The sequence below is a fragment of the Elephantulus edwardii genome, unplaced genomic scaffold (genome assembly GCF_000299155.1).
Source record: "Elephantulus edwardii isolate Elephantulus edwardi_28Jun2011 unplaced genomic scaffold, EleEdw1.0 scaffold00166, whole genome shotgun sequence".
Lineage (NCBI taxonomy): Eukaryota > Metazoa > Chordata > Mammalia > Macroscelidea > Macroscelididae > Elephantulus > Elephantulus edwardii.
This window is the reverse complement of record NW_006399916.1, coordinates 4929932-4930465: the sequence shown is the minus strand read 5'-3', so window position 1 is coordinate 4930465 and position 534 is coordinate 4929932.

The window sequence follows — 534 nt, the reverse complement described above, 5'->3', positions numbered from 1 at the left end:
AAACAGTGCAACAATGAATGAATGAAAACCCAAAATCTCTGTAAATGTTCATTAAAACTAATCAAATTTAATTAAAAAAAGAAAGTAACATTTACAAAACTAAAAAAAAAAATAGCGTTGTTGTTGTTAGTTGTCACCAAATTAGCTCTGACTCATGGCCATCCAAACTGTGTTGTCTGAACAGAGCAAGAGGACACTGGTTCAAAACCAAAAAAAGGAGTGTGTCAGGGATGAAAAGATCATTCAAGAAGCTAGACTTTTCAACGAATATGGCATTAGGATTGGAAGAAGACTCCTCAACAGCCTACACTATACAGATGACACAAACTTTCTTGATAAAACTGAAGAGGACTTGAAGTTCTTACTAGAAGGACAAGGACTACAGCCTTCAATATGGATTGCATCTCAACATCGTTGTTGTTGTTGTTATGTGCCGTCAAGTCGCCTGTGACTCATAGCGACCCTATGCACAACAGCCCTGAACTCCGCTCTGTCCTGTGCCAATCGCACTGTCTCTGACACTCCCATCCCAAT